This window comes from Grus americana, chromosome 1 (genome assembly GCF_028858705.1).
Source record: "Grus americana isolate bGruAme1 chromosome 1, bGruAme1.mat, whole genome shotgun sequence".
Lineage (NCBI taxonomy): Eukaryota > Metazoa > Chordata > Aves > Gruiformes > Gruidae > Grus > Grus americana.
Window position 1 is genome coordinate 153,916,117 of NC_072852.1, and position 16,329 is coordinate 153,932,445.

Here is a 16,329-nt window from a genome sequence, read left to right on the forward strand (position 1 = left end):
CGTAGACACTACAAGGAGAAGAAAGTACAGTTGGAAACTCGGGAACGACTGAGTTGATGTGCTTCCACTTTTCAAAGGCGGCAACAATGAGTCATCCTTAGATAATCACTGCAGCCTTGACTCTGACTTACCAGTGCGTTATGAATAATCCATAGTTAGAAATCAAGGAGTACGGCACACTTTTCTCTATAGTGGTAGGTGTGTTGCTAAGAGTGGGGGGAAGGCGGGAACATGACAAGGACTCTCTTGCATCTCAGTGAGTCTTGACTGCTGGAGTGGCCTATTGACACTCCCGGCAGCTGATATAGATTGAAGTACTTTGTGAGCCGCTCCGTCTTGCCTCACGGGGCCTTCAGCTCTACTGAGTGTTGGTAAGGCAGCGGCAAGAGTGTGATGTCTAGTTTTGGGCACGGCACTTTAGGAAAGATGTGAGCCAAATGGAGAGAGTCCAGAGAGGTAATAAAAGTGAAGAGAAGTGTGAATAACATAACCTGGGGTAACAGCTAAAGGAAATCTTCTAGAAAAGAGAAAACAGAAAAGAGTCCGTGAACTGCCTTCAAAAATGCAAAAGAGAAAGAGAAAAGCAGTAATGGATTTAAACTGCATCAAAGGTACAGTATATGTTTCTTAGGGTACAGTACGGTTAAGGCTTCTGGTTTTAGCTGGACGTGAGTCATTGTATTGCTTAACAGTAATATCAACTATTTTATTTTTAATTTTCCTACATGCATTTTTGTCTATTGTTTTGGAAAAGTAATATATACATTCAAAATACTGACAACAGAATCACTCCCTAAAATGTGTTTACCAGTGTAAACACAACCTTAATTTCTGTATACCTCAGTTTACAGCCTTCCTACCTACTTAATACAGTTGTTGTGAGACCTACTTAAACACCTGCTATTTGAAAAGTGCAAGTGAGACTAGCATTATTTGACTAATATATAATGATATTGTGTATATTTGCTAATAGTATATATTAATATATGTTTAATAGTGATTTTTATATATTATTAACAGAACTGATACAAAATGAGAAAGATGAGGCCCCATCTATAATTCATCATCTATAATTCATCATCTATAATTACACAAAGCTGAGGAAAAGGTAGTTGGAATGTATTTTAATAGCTGAGGAAAGAGTCAGGGTCAGCAGAGAGTTAGCATGCAAGCTCCTCAACAGACTAACATCAATAGCCCATTTTTCCAAAAGAGAAATGTAGTCAATAAAACATAAAAGAAAAGTGTTTAAAAAATTTAAAAGCTCTTTCAAATACAGAAAGTCCTTATTACGATAGTAACTGGCCGCTCCAGGATGCACATTACCAAAGCATGAAAGCACTGCTGAGGTGACTGAAGTCATTCTGCCTTTAGCCTCGTGTCGCCCAGCGCGTCCAAGACACACATTAATGGCTTAAAGTGTTATTGCTTAATTAAATGATTAAACGCTTTGTGTGTGAAAGACAATCTGTTAAGTGGTAGGTTCTGGCACGCCTCACCCTGAAAACACATTAAATGCTCTTGCCATCTGAAAAGGAAAGAGATGAGGGCACAAACATTTGGCTCCACACTACACAAAATGAATCCAACCAAAAGTGCCAAAATTTAATGATAGTGACAGTGAGTGCACAAAAACATGAACTTTGCTTCCAATCTCTGTCAGAAGGGAATGAGGAAACAAAACAGAAAAAAGCCAAGAATCATATGTAAACCAGGTGGCAAATGCCTCCTGAACCTGTTGCATGCAGTGCCTGAGACGTCTTGTGGAAATACATGCCAGCACTGGGATACAACCTAACCTTTATACCGTGCACTTTAAGGTGTGTATTTTCACTAATAACATGTACTCCTGCTACAAAAAGGATAAAAAATATGCTATAGCTATACCTTAGTGCAATTGTCTTGCTCTTTAAGGGTGGATCAACATCATCTAGAGATTGCTAAGGCTAAGAAAACCCTATTAGCTCCTCTTTTAATTCTGGAGAACCTAAACACTGTCCACACCACAGAGGATTACTAAGAGGTGTTGTTTAAGACCAGGCTTAATCACAAAGAAAGAGGACTAAATGGCCCAGTTTGTCTTCTGGGTCTCCTGACTTCCGTAATTAGACTTCTTGTATTCCAGTGGCAAAACTGAAATGGGATTGCTTAAGGCACAGGACAGCCCTTACTCTCGTCAACTCTACAGAAAGCAACTCGGTTGCTGTTTTACCTTCCTTGGGAACTTCAGAGAGTTATGTGCAGTGCCAAAAAAAAAGCCAGACGGACCCCTGAACCTGACCCAAGGCCACCAAAAGTCACAGAACCAGCAGAACGCCAACTAGTGGCAAATATTTGTCTTTGAAGCAAAGGTGCAAAGAGACAGGGCACAAGATAACAACACACGTGTTTAGGTCAGACACTTAAAGCATATGCAGATTTTTTTAAAAAGTTTTTTCAGAAGACCAGAGGTTGGGGGTGATAGTGAATTCAGGTAGACAACTCCAAGAAAATATGATCGAGGTCCCCATACAGTAGGCTGTGTACGGTTGTGTAAATCCCAACAGCCAGCATGCTGAGCAGCGGGACGCAAGCCAGCAGCTAACAGCACTACAAGGAAAAGTGAATTTCTCCCAGTGTAAGGCTGGGCTTCACAGCTGAAATTTTCTTCCTGGTCTACTCTGCTCTTAAAGAGAAGCATACAAGGCATTTTTGCCTACTTTTATGTAGCAAACTGCTGGTTTGGCCATAAGAAGCAGGATGCCTTGGTTCAACGGCTGCCTCAGGCAGAGGGAGCTCAAAACCATGTGTCACCCCTCAAGAGAAGGCCCCAAGCCCCCAGCTGGAGATAGGGCTGGAACAGGAGACTACTCTTCTTTCTATCGAAGCCCACTTCACTAACAAATCTAACATCATGGTTGCTTTGCATTCTGTTTTTATTTTGTAAGATAACATGGTACAGAAGATGGGTTTTTGCTTGATGTAAAGCAGGGCATTACAAAATATTAAATCCCAAATTTAAACACAATGCAAATTATATAAACAGTGTCTCAAAAGTCAGATTTTTGGGGCTTTGATGTGAAAAAACATTTGTACGATAGATTCCCTAGCTCTAGATTGCTCTTTAAAATTCTGGGTTTAATGGATAAAAAGTCACTTTCTAACAGTTTCATTTATGACTGCTATGAACTACAGCCTAAAGTTTCACTCAGAGTTGCAAGAGCCAGGAATATGTGCCCTGTAATACTCCTGGAAGGCATGTGATCATCTGAATGTGCCCTAACATGACTCATCTTCACTGATCATGATCATCGGTGAAAGCTGCTAAATTTGGCAAGTGTGAATCATTTTGGAGTCTATATATATGTAAAGAATTGATTGTCAGTCTTTGTATTCTCCTTGAGTTTAAAATCTTGAAGCAGTGGTCTGCTCTCTCAAGGAGCTGCTGAGTTTACAGGGAAGGTGAAATATATGCTTTTACCCGAGGAGGTCATATTTTCACGATGGAAAATAAGGATGGGAGAAATTTAAAGGAGGTAGGGTTTTTTCATTTTCCCTCATCACTTTCCTTAAGATCAGATATCCCCACAGCATTCCTGATAGATTTTTGTCTGGTCTGTTTTCAGAATTCTAGACTCCATTGTCTTCTGTCATATGTGCTAGTATGTACCTATATTTACTATAAGAAAATATTGGGGCTTGTCTAAAAGTTTGATGCAGTTCGAATTCACAGTTTCTTATCCTGTCCATATAGCATGTAGAAAAGAAGATTTCCTATTTTTGCAACTTTTTAATCTATTCAAAGGCTAGATCACCTTTCAGTTTGTTGTAGATTAAACAATTCCAATTTCTTCGATATTTAGTCACAAAATTTTATTTTGTCATTACCACTCTCATGGTTTTTCACTGAACTTCTTAAGCTGTGATGCCTCCCTAGTACCAGACTTAGCATTGCAGCAGAAGCCTTCCTGGTGCCAAGTAGAGCAAATGCATTACTTCATAGCTTACAAATAATTCCCATCACTTTCTCTTTCCACTAGGTCTCTATGCCATGATACAGCAGAATCAGTATTATCTCCTGGTCCTTTTTTAATCTGCTTCTCATCCTTACCTAGCTTGTTGTTTCCAAATGTTAGGCTTTTACAATTTTTTATCCCTACCTTCCTCTGGTATCCTGTATTTGGTGCCACCAATGTTCATCCTGTTCATGGTTTCTTTTTTTTTTTCCAATTCATTACAATAATCTTGAATTCCCACCTGTATTCCCTTCTGTATTCTGAGCACCCCTTCCAGCTTGATACTGCCTGAAAACACTACAGCAGCATTTCCCTCAGTACTGAAAATACTGCGTAGCGCCAGACCCAGGAGACACTGAATATAGAGGTTACCGGCTAGGCAGTAGCTAGAGAATTAAAATGTCCTTATGCTCTTGCAGAGAAAGTAAGAAATTGAGGGCCTTTCACTTTGGTCATCCAAGGTCACGAGCATGATTCATCAACACACAAGCTTCAACAATTTCCCTAGGTGCAATTTGATATTTGTTCAGCTTATCAGATTTCAGTTATTCTTGTAAGGACTGCAGTATCAGTCCTTTCGCTGTATGGATTGTCACTGATCCACCCAAACAGTAGACTACTATTTTTCAGTATTAGTAAAAAGAAAATCTCCTTAGCTGGCCTCCAGCAGAAAACAAAGAACAGAGGTCTGATTCCATAAAAGCAGCTCTGAGAGACTTATTCCCTGCATCACGCTCGAGCCTCTCATTGACTTAGTACCACTTAGCTTTGTCCCTGGTGTAATATTTAAACTAGATGATTGGGCAACAGGCCCTTTAGATCTGTAAGTCAGCTATAATAAACTTAGACTAGTGGTACAAAACAGATTGAGTTTGATTGCTGTAATGCCTGCTGCTGGTGCAATTTTGTTCGGGGAAATCACAAGTCTAGCGAATTGGTCAAGGTCATTGTTATGATGATGCTGTCTTCCTTCATGCCCCTGCTGTTGAAGGGATGCATGCTGAGATAATGAATCAGATTAAGTATCTTGATGACACTTTTGATTATGCTCCTTCCCCAGAAAGGTCACCAGATTTTGGCTGGTAGGTGGCAATCAGCTTTGGAAAGGAAGCAAATTTCAGATGCACAAGCTGCCCCTTTTTGATAACGCAGTGACCTAGTAACAGTAACGTACACATTTGGGGCCAGAAGGCTTGATTATTGTAATTCTGTCTTAGCAGGACATTTCCAGTGCCTGAAGCTTGCAGAGGGTTCTGAAGCATGTATGCGCACTGGAGTAAGTATCACAACCTTCATGTGAGCTATAATTTTGCTAAGGCACTACCTTCACCTCAGTCAATGCTCCACAGTCACTTACCAGTGGGCCTCTTCATCTGAACTGGGGCAGAGCTTAGGAAGCAAAATCTTACAGTAGAAAGCTGGCTCTATCCCTATATATTCCTCTGCCGAGCACTAGTTAAGGAGTCAGTGACCTCTCCAGGACCCAACACACACACACTGGGACGCAGGACATGAGCACACAGCTGGCAGAGATACAGCCACTTGGTTCACGAGGGCCATGGTGGAAAGTTGCTGCTGCCTTTTACTGCAGCTTTTCTGAGCAACTGCCAGCTGAAGCAGCACAGCCCCCCAACCTCTCCTGGGCTCCTCGCTGCTCACCCACGGGCATCACAGGCTGCGGGACCACCGGTCAGACCAGCTTGGGGTGGGAGAAAAGCTGTGGCTCTCTGCAGAGGATGTCTGAGGTGCAGGTTTAGCAGGAAGGAATACTGAAGCCAGGGCTGGTTTTTTTGGGTTTAACGCTTCAGGTGGGCATAATGTTCCAACTGAACAGGCAGATGTGGGTTTTCCTTGTTGGTCCTTAAAGATTCATCCATCTTCACATCTGGCTGAGTCCATACTGGATGTTTCTTTGAACTACTACACAAGTAGATGCTTTGGCTCTATTATTTGAACAACAATTCCAAGCCAATAGCTATTAGTCAAAAGCCTGTCTTCACCCACTGCTGGGTTTCCTTCGCTGTCATGCCCTTTGCTCTTTACGCAGTAAAGGCATTTGGAAGAAACCATACAGACACGGGTGGGACCCAAGGAAGCATGTCTACTAAAAAATAATAGCAAAAATGCAAAAGTTACCTTTGTAGATACTGACTGGGTGTAGACTTTGTGTGTGCAGACCAGGTTCTCAGAGTTTCTAAAACATGCAAATCTTGATGCAAGTTTCCCAAACCGGTTGCATGCTGTACTTCCCTTCTGTTCAGATGACAGTGATTAGTTTTGTAGAAATTTTAAACTTAGATTAAAACACTTGAGGACTATTCACATCCCTAGTGATACACAGTGTTCAAATAATTTGCTAAGCCAGGAACAAGAAGTGGGTGCATTTAGCTACATTTTTAAATTTCTTAAACTAAAATTATGACTTTGCCCAAGTGCTTCACAGGGGGGCAGTTCATAAAAGAGGATGCGCACTGCCCATCTTGTGTTTGTGAGTAACTTTCATTGCCCTGACAGTTGGAGTTTTATGCGTAGTTAAGTTGCTGGATTGCTGTTTTCACTTAAAACCGCACTCGAATGCTGACGGTTACATCAGTGCCCTGTTCTAGGACTGTAATGCAAGAGCAGTCCACAGGAACAAATGCACTGAGTCTCAATAAGTTTCTCCTGTTCCCAGTTAACTTACGTGCCACAAGACACACAAAGAAAAAAAACCCTGCTGTTGCAGGATGCATCTAGTGTACTGAGTGAATGTAGACACAGCTGGAAAAGACACTTCGTGTTTTGGTGCAGTTTAGTTCTAAGCAACATCTTCAACATCTCATCACTAGATGGCGGCGACCTTCACAAATTTCTAATCAATGAGAGCTTTATTCTCAAAAGTGCTTGCCAAACCCTTGCTTTCTCTCTTTAAAACACACTAGCACCTCTTTCCCTTCTATTTTATACACTTTTCTGCAGAATGTCTTTGCAAACAAAGTAGGTCTATTTTTCAGTACACGTATTTTGGAAAATAAAGGTATGTTTTGCTAGAACTGCATTATGCCTTTGAAATAAATCCTATCTCACTGAATAGAGAACAATCATACTGTTCTGAGCTTATACTCGATTTCTTTAGGAGATATCTATTTTCATATTCAAGTCTGTATGGACAGAGTGTTTGTTGATTTATTGTGTTTCCCCTGTGTTATATTTATGGGACTATCCCATCAGGGAAAATTCTGTAAAGTCATCTCCTTCCTTTCAAGTTTCCATTAATTTTTCTAGATGTTTGCCAAAGGAGTTTCACTCAATTTGTAGAAAAGTAGGGACACAATACACAATGAGAGCACATCTGTGTAGGGGGTCTCCCTCATCTCCTCAGGAGGTCCTTTGGCCCTGTCCTAGCAGACCTGCCAAGTGTCACGCTTTATGTCTGGTATTCACCCCCTTGGCCCAGCTTCACATTCCCTCCCACCCCCTCTCTGCAGGCCTGGGAACTCTTGCACCCCACATGCAGTACTGTCACTTCTCTCCAGCACCAAAAGCCTGCGTCACCACTGGCATTTTGCTGGTGTATCGGTCAGAGGTACGTCACGTGTGGGAACCTGGGGCTGAGAAGAGGCTGCAGCACTGCCGAAGCCCAGCATCTGGTGCCTCTTAGCAGGGACACGTAGTCTAAGGAGCCTTGTTGGAAGATGTATGCATCCCAGTCGCAGGCTTGTACCACAACTCCTCTGTCCCATCATCTGACCTAACTTTGAAAGGGGACATCCTCTTCATGGGGAAGCTGTCATGAGCTTCACATACTGGGTAACGACTGCTGGGCATTTTGTCTTTTTATTTGCCATGCTAAAGATGAAGCAAATTGACACAGAACAATTCTCCACGAGTGACAAAGGGACTGAGCAGCCCACCAGATTTGACCACAGTATTGAGATCACATCACATCTGGAGTCAGTTCAAAGTTCAGTCCCGGATACCACCTTAATGGCATCAGCCAGGGCACAGAGTACTTTACTCTGGTCCTTCTGAAGCTCAGAGCGGAAAGAAAGCCTGTCTAGGAGAAATTTCACTTAATCTGCATGTAATTTCAGGACAGATCTCGCAGTGCTGACCAGGAAGCAAACATTGGAAATATATGATAAGATCTAAATGTCAGACTAACAAACTGAAAGAAATCATAGTGTTTGTTAAAATAAATACCTGTTGTATTTCTGATAATTTTTAGCATACTATTATGCAAAGTACACATAATAAGACTAAAAATTAATCTTTTGAAAAGTAAATCTTTTCACTACATATTTACAGTCTTATGATGTCACAACTATCCCATGTTTAATTAAATGCTAGTAAAAAATGTACCTAATTCAAAGACACTACTAAGTTGATCTTTATGACTCCCAATAAAACCAGCTTTCTGTCATATTATGTAGTATAAGGTTAGATTTCTTTTAGTGGTGTTTGTGACAAAAGTGCCCACCGATTATCTGAAGACTGAGACTTTTGAGACTTTTCTCAAAGTTTGTCACCTAAGAATCCTCCCCAACTTAAATACCTACATAAGATCAGTCGTAAATATTTACGTATATAAGAATTGACCATTGATGAGTCAACGCAAGGGTAGCCCAGGAACATATGGAGTAAAGCGCACAAAAAACCAAGGCAAGTATGAAGTGATCCTTCTTCCCCCAGCGTCCATCAGCTGACATAACACGGATGTGTGCACCTGACGGGCCATGGACACAGCTCACATTCAATGAGAGGGAAAGCTCACCAGTGTCTTCCTAACATTTCAGTTGCTGGAAGTTTACATAGTCAATGCAGTGTAATGATATGATATTTCATATCTCAATTCACGAGGCCTTACTCTCTCCACTTCACTGTAAGCATCTAAGAGTCTGCCTAGCCTGGAAACACAATCACCTTGTTTGTTGGTGGAATAAATCTCCCTCTGAGGATCCTTTTTCCTTCTTTTCATTGACTACAGAGACTGCTTAGGATGACTCTTCAGATTGGCACCTCTCTGAGGACCCTGAAGTTAGCAGAGCTTGCTTAACACCTTTCTGATATTGCACTTTGCCTTCAATCTCTGTGAATAAACGTGCATAATTTATGTACTTTCTTGTACTGTAAAACAAAACCTAACTAATTTCAAGGGAGAATATTTGCTGACACTGAGCTGGGAAAAAGATGGGAATGCTATCTGCAAGCCTCCTGTGTAGTATTACATTGCTCTTTCCAGGATTGCAGCACTGTACAAGCTATATTTATTAGGAATGGCCCAAAGTTAAAAGGTTTGAGTATCAGAAGAGAAGTATTTCCGTTGTTCAAGCTATCATTAAATCAAGACCAAACCCTCTCAGACAGTTTCAACTCCTTGGAAGTCCAAGGTTTTGGTTCCCATGCATATGAACCAACCCCAATTGCAATGAGTCACCTTATCTCAAAAGAACAAAAATGCTACAAGTTGTAACAGTCAGAAATTGTGAGGCAATTGTTCTTGCAGCTTGCTCTAACTCATGTAGCACTCAAGACTGAAGGATGGTGTCAAACACGCACGCACTTTTATAATTGAAAAAAAAATCTACTGATTATTATTTTAATGTTTAAATAAAGTTTTCCATCCTCACAATCTAATGTTGCGCCAATATTTTGCTTTGTTTCAAGTAAAATTTCAGCGTCTGTATTTTATACTCTTCAGAATGAATAGTATGACTCAAGTCTAGAGTCTGTCTTTATAAGAGTACTACACTGGAAACATACAGGAGAAGGTGAGATGAGAAGAAATCACCTAACCTGCTGCAGAGGAGACATATTTTTGCCACATGGCTGTTTGATCATCCAATAAGGTACAGATCAGATCAGAGTCCCTGTGTACTACCAACATACCTTCAAAAATATGAGTCATTAAGGATTGACTTAGGAGACAAGACTCAACCCACAAATGGATTTCAGTAGCTCACTTTCACTTTGGTACCTCGACACTAGTGAGATTTGCAGATATTCTGTCTAGCCGCTTTGGAGGGTCAGCATCCTTAGACATGTAAAGTTCTGCTCCTAACCATGCTCAGAAAGCAGCACAGCCATGCTGAACAAGCTGTGCAACACGAATCACATCTAAGCATAATCTGAGTACATTTAAAATTAACATCATAATTTTAACATTATAATATTATCAAGCACCAAGCACAGCTTTACTGTGAAAGAGCAGTAGTAGTTAATGTCACCATTTTACACATGGCAATATAAGGTATGTCCTCTCCGAGGTCAGATGAAATGGTGGCTGCATAGTACCACTTTAAAAAAAAAAAAAAAAAGCCCCAAACCCAATAAAAATAAGTAAACAGGACAAAGGGGCAATAGTCACTAGCTGCTCCACCAGAAAGCAGGAAGTGTGGGTTCCAGAGCCTCTTCAGCCTGTGGGTATTTGAACACTCATTTCAGAAGTGTAAGTTGTGTCACATCTAAGTAGGAGTTTAAGAATTAGAAGTCTAGACCCACAAAATCAGATATTTGTTTTAAAGATTTCAAAAAATAAATTGGTAAAACTTGTCACAATGTAGGCAGCACATTTTACTCAGCCACCTCTATTTAATATGTCAGTTCTGCTTATTCTTCAGAACGAGAAAGTTAGAGAAAAGGCAGCAGCTAAGAAGAGGGCACCAAGAATAGAGAAGCATACAGGAACAAATTAGCAGCATGAACTGCACTGCTCCACACTAAAGCCTCCAGTTTCTTCTGACAAACATGGGCAGTTTCTTTCCAGCAGTAAGAACTGTACATAAAGATAAAACAAAATACTGCTCCTTTGTTTAGCAAGATGCAGTCTGATATGAATTTTCCCCCTTTTGATTTACAAATTTCACAGTGGTTCCTTTTTTTACTGTAGGGTAAAGTCCCAGCTTTTGCTCTTGTGTGTGCCAGTGAGACCCTTGTAGATTAAGAGATGCTGATACAAAACTCATATCCATTAGGAAACTTAGGTATTAATATGATCTACATGGTAAAATATTTAGGCATCACTATCACTTTTAAAGTATTTATGTTACAGAACATCTCTTCAAAGTATGAAAGTATTATTGTAGCCATGAAGTAAATAGTCTCCAAAACTAAGTAATCTCTTTCTCCTTCAGAAGTATCCAAAATACCCATGACAGTCTGTACATTTTATAGCCCCCAAATATTTCTAGTTATATTTGTTTTTTTATAATGTGATATAATCCTCAGATAACTGCTGTGATAAAAGCTGGATTGCTACCTGTCCCCTTAAGTAAAAACTGGTTTTGCCTGGATTGTTATGACAAATGATAAACATAGTCTGAAGAAAAGCAGAGCAAATTAAATTGAAAAATTTATTCAAGCAGCTCTGTGGCATTTCTCTCATCTCCAGCTCAAATGGAAGGATAGATAACAATTTTTAAAGCTCCAGTGTAGGTTAAATCATTCTTCTCCTACCCATCCCTCCTATCGTTTACTTCTTTTATGAGTACATTGAAATCAGTCACTTCTTTCAAAATTCATTTCGCAGGCAACCAATACGCGTTATTTTCATTTCCTCACATAAAAAAAGGCTCCCCAGTTTCTTGGCCAACTTCACAGCCTCCTGCCTTGCCAATTCCAGCTTGAATTCACCATCTTCCTCAATGCTCTTAAACAACTCTATACAATTATGCTTTAAGAACAGCACGTAGCTTTTCTGTCTCGTTATCTTCTTGGTCTTTCCATTCTGTAAGTTCTCTATATCAACATCATGAGTAAGCTTTCCACCTCTCACTTTCTGGCCTTAAGAAAGGATATGGATACATGCCCAATTATTCTCAAATACCACGCCAGTTTCTGCATTTTCTCTTCTGTTGGCTAACCCTTTCTACTGAATCACCGGTTGACTCAGGCAGGAAGCAGACCACAGTGCTGAGCAGCACCAGCTGGTCCATGAGGTTTGTTAAGGTGAGCGTGGGTTTCTTTTCCCCTCACCACTGATCGATCCCATAACGAAGGATGAGCAAAGGCCTGCACCACCGCAGTGAAGCTCACACTTCAAATGCAGTTCCCACTGAAGACAGGCCAGCAGTACAGAAGTTATGGGGGACAGCAAAAGGAGGGAGAAATTAGACCTAACACCTAAGTCTAGCATCCCACAAATCCTCCCTCCCAGACCTAATGTACTTGTACTGGTTGAAAGGTTTATAATTGATTGGGTGGTGCTGTAAGCCTGGTGGCAGCATGCATAGAGCAATAGGGCCTCTACAACACCAAAAAGTGGGATCGGGGAAGGAGTGGGAGACGGATGGGGTAAGGAATGAGGAAACATTAAACCATTTCTAGTTTGGGTCCAAGGAGAGAATGAAGAATTGCCTCAGGGTAGGAAGAGTCACTGCAATGGGATACCCACAAGGGAAGACCACACTTGGCTGAGGTTCAAGGTCCTTGTTAACCCCCCTCCACCTTCAACGCACATGCCGAATTGATGTGTATGCTGTAAAGGGATACACTTTTTGCCAAGTGTTGAATAAAAGTAGAAAGGAAAAAGTATTTATAGCTATTCTAGCGTTATCCTAAAACCTAAAGTTACAAATTGTTACACACTCAAAAGATGTTCTCAACCTCTGTCTTATTGGATTGGAGAACAGGCTTCAGAGTTTCTCTGATTTCCTCACAGATTTAAAATTCTGAAAGCACCATCCTGAAGAAGAACCTGACACAACCCAGTCAGAAAGCAGTGCACAGCACAGCCCAAAGGTTTACCGAGGTCTGATTGTAACACCAGCCTTAGCCAAGGATGGAAATGGTTGGATTGCTAGGGCTGTTTCATAAATAATAAAAGAATGCTATGCCCACAGTGGTAAAAATGTTGACTCAAATGACTGAGTCAAACACATAGTAACTAAGACTTTTAAGAAAAGCAAACTGTCCAATCAAATCAGAATCAAATGGAATCATGGGAGATAGAAAACTCTTCTGCAAGAGTTAACTCCTACTACTTTTCAAACCTCCCCTTTCTTCACATGTATGATGTCCCACAACATTCCCTAGAAAAACAAAGCAAACCAATTGTTCAATTTGCAAGACTCTTAGTAAAACCCATAATCCTTAGTAAATCTTTTTGCAAAAGCTTCCTTCTTGACTTTATCTCACTGGACTTCATTTTCCTTGGGACAGTCCCAATATCTCAGATTCGAGTTACTTAAATATACTTAAACCTCAGTTTTCCTGAGTTTAAGTTACAGTATTACCAATATATTTGTCAGTTCTATTTCATAGGGAATTTACAGTTGCTCTCAGCAGTATAGTTTTTCAGGTGAACATCAGTACTTTCAAGACTGAAGCCTAGGAGCTGCTGACATTTTTTTTTTTTTGCCTAAACTAAGGTGATAGACAAACAAGACATTGTAAAACAAAAAAGTTGATTAGATGAATCTGTTTTCCACATTTTGTAGAAAACTGAAATATTAATCTTTGTATGGATTATTCACCACCTAGTGAAAGTAGCTGTGTGGTTTTAGTCTCCTGCTGCATCTTACCACCGTACATTACAACTTTTATGGCTCTGGTCTCGAGAAAGAAAATCCATGATGTATCAGATTATCATCTCTTAATTGGGAACTCAGCCTATGAGAAAAAATGAAAGCAGGATGTACTTGGACTACAGTTCTGCGAAGCATAGCGCAGGATTTTTCAACTCCAACTTTTCAGCTTTTAATTGCAAGTTTTCTTGCAATCTTCTCCTCCTCCTGCTTTCACTGCTGCCTGGAAATCACTTGGACATAAACTGCTATTTGCTTTGGCTAAACTGTTCTGGTGCTACTACAAATTAAATATTGTTATTTTTACCTGCTATCATCATAACACTCAGAGACATCAAGAAAACTCAGGGTGTATGATGAAGTTAAAACAAAACTAGATAATCAGTTCTCACTATCTCAAATCCCAATCTGGAAGCTTTAAATCCCTCTATATAGTTAGTTACTTGTTTTCTCCGAACGGACCCTGACATCCCATACCTTGTAGCTGACAACGACTTACTCCAAAACTTTAACAAGTGCTAGACTTTCAGGTAGTTCAAGAGATCAGATGTAGCTCATGATGTGAATGGGAGAATCCTCTTACTTTAACAGGAGATGGGACCTGTGCTGAAAAGCTGCTTTGGGCAGTAATATAGACTGAGATTTTAGTTCATTTCTTTAGTAAAATAAAATAAAAAATAAAGGGAAAAAAAGGGGGGAGGGGGGAATACGCGGTTAAAAAAAAAAAAAGCAGTGTCCATCACTTCCAACTTTTAATTTTTCTGAAAACTCTTAAAATCTTTCTTTTTCATACATGCAAAGACAGAAATTTCAGAGACATAGTAGTAAAAGTGACACTATATTCCCCCCCTCCAGTTACTCCTCCAGTATTCAACCTTAAACCAGAGACAGCAAAGTCATTATAATCAATTCTACCTTTTTTTTTTTTTAACTTGGGCTTTTCAAAGTTGATCAGCATCTATGCATAAGGCTTTTGCCATATGCTGTTTCCTTCTTTTAAAATGTTGTACTCGTCAAATGTATCTGAAATTAAAACCAGGCAAATTTGCCTCAGATGTGACTTGAATTATGTTATTTGGAGCACTTGATACTTCTGCAAGTATGACATTGTAAAACTGTTAACAGAAGAATATAATTGTTGTATGTGTTCAATTATACGGCCTGTCCAGGTAAGCACAGGTGAACTTTGTTTTCAGAGATACTCATTATCTTTCCAATACATGAAATAAGAAAACAACTTAACCTGAGCAAAATGAAGGCTGCTTCTTCAGCTTTCTAAAGTCCTTCTAAACATAAAATATTGACAAATTCAGGGCATGCAAGTTCCCGTAAACATCTCACTGTGCCTGTTATATGCTAGATGTCAACTTTCGATGGCACTAGAAAGTTATTACATCACCTAGATTTTCATGAGTGGCACAAAATGTCACCGTTGTGCCCGCAACTACATGCTGAGTGTAACCACACTAAGAGCTCTGGGTTCCCACTGTTCGATTCTGTCTGATCAGAGCTGACACTTTCAGTGAGGATAAACAAAAAAGCTATATAACACTTCTGACACTTCAGCACTGTCGATCAATAGCTTTCTCTTTCTGCTGCAAAGCAGACCAATTCTTTTCTTGGTGTTTCTCTGCTGCTACCGGTACATTTCTGATGTCTTTTGCTAGTTATATCTCATTTTGCTCCTTTGGCATTTCTGATGTTATCTTCACCTGCTTATGCTATCCTTTTATACTGTCCTTTAAAATGAGACTCCGTCAGCCTGAACTGTGTTGTTCCCTTCTGTATATCAGAATTCAGAGTTTCCATTGTCTGAGTTTTTCAATGAACCTTCATCTTTTTTGTCACTCCATCTCTGCCCATTGTGACCATGACTTTTTTATTCTTTTGTGTATAGCCATTAAGTTTTATCTGTGTTTTCCAGAAATTCTGACTCTGCTACCATATTCTAACTGCTTCACTTCTGCTCCAGCTTCTTCTATGTAACACCTTTTTTGTGCTTACTTGTTTTGCATTGATATATACTCCAAAAATTTTTGGAGTAAACTTGTTTCTTTTTTGAGCTAATTTTGTCATCATCTAAGTATATTTAGCTTTCCAGGTTTACTTTTCCTTTCCCTATACTGAGCTCATGAGAAAACCAGGACTGTTCATTTTCTTTACTGGCAGGAAGTAATTTTTGCCACCCTGTCTTGCATCTTAATTCACACTACTGGGACAAACCATGCTTCAGAAGCTATTTTTCCAGCCACAGCTACTTACATATTTACAAATGCCAAGTGTAAGTTCTGTCATTGCTGGACAAAATACCACATAGACTGTCAGTGCTTTAAGGGCTTACCTTGTTTCTTGAAGTTGGGTGTGCAGGGGGTATAAATATGTACCTTGGTGAGGTGTAAGGTCAAAGGGTGGGTGTATGGCACTTCTATGAATCACGCAACTCATGCAGCCTTCTGTCTTCAGTTTGGAAGAAATGATCTTTATAGGAGCCTGTGTCTACTGGACAAAACTGGGAACTGGCAGATGACATATAATAACAGACAGACAGACAGACAAACACTGATATGGTCCAACAAAGACCTGCTCCATACCTTACCTTGAGCAATCAGATGTTTCTGGAGCATATTGTCATCACCTGGAAAGGATGTGCCACCCAGGGAACTCAGACATTCACAGGCTGCTTCAGATTTCTACCAGATATAGCACTGGATGTTTCACTGCCAGATTCATTCATCAGCTCATCCTTTCCTTGGAGCGGACACGCAGCTTGAATTGTGAACTTCCCACGTCAAGCAGAGCTAACAAGTTCTGAATCTGCCCGTCCAACTCTG

General features: G+C 40.1%; 2 long non-coding RNA genes across 2 annotated transcripts in view; one reads left to right on the forward strand and one right to left on the reverse strand.

Annotated features, from left to right (window-relative positions):
• LOC129199675 (uncharacterized) overlaps positions 1-16,329 on the reverse strand; it is a 427,470-nt gene that overhangs the window by 386,858 nt on the left and 24,283 nt on the right. The gene's annotated exons all lie outside the window — the stretch shown is intronic.
• LOC129199692 (uncharacterized) lies at positions 394-9,523 on the forward strand. Its single transcript, XR_008574718.1, has 3 exons — positions 394-611; positions 5,216-5,271; positions 8,962-9,523. It is a non-coding gene; the product is annotated as an uncharacterized LOC129199692 (long non-coding RNA).